This window comes from Oncorhynchus nerka, linkage group LG15 (assembly GCF_034236695.1).
Source record: "Oncorhynchus nerka isolate Pitt River linkage group LG15, Oner_Uvic_2.0, whole genome shotgun sequence".
Lineage (NCBI taxonomy): Eukaryota > Metazoa > Chordata > Actinopteri > Salmoniformes > Salmonidae > Oncorhynchus > Oncorhynchus nerka.
The window spans coordinates 98678834-98679262 of NC_088410.1; positions in this window are offsets into that span (position 1 = coordinate 98678834).

The window sequence follows — 429 nt, forward strand, 5'->3', positions numbered from 1 at the left end:
GGCTAGTTAGCTTGCTAACTTTAGATGGCTCGCTAATGTTAGCTAGGTAGCTAGCTAGCTAGAAACACGAACTTCGCCATTGCTAGCTAGTTAAATTGTGTTAAGTTAAATTGTGCTATCTGATTTGGCTAGCTAAATTGCTAACGTTAGATGGTTTGCTAGGTTGCCTAACATTAATGTTATACCCTTTATTCTTGTAGCTACCTAACATCCGTTGTGTCTTTCAATTAGGGCAATGGCCAGCCCAAGCATCGTATTCACTCCAGCACCATGTGGATGTGATAGCCACAGGGCAGGGCTCTACAGTGCCACCATTTTACTCACATATGTGCGTAAATATGTTTGCTGGATAACCTGGAATTGTATTTCATATGAACATCATTTTCTAACTCGAATAAGATTCCCTAGGAATGCTCTGATGTCCAAAAT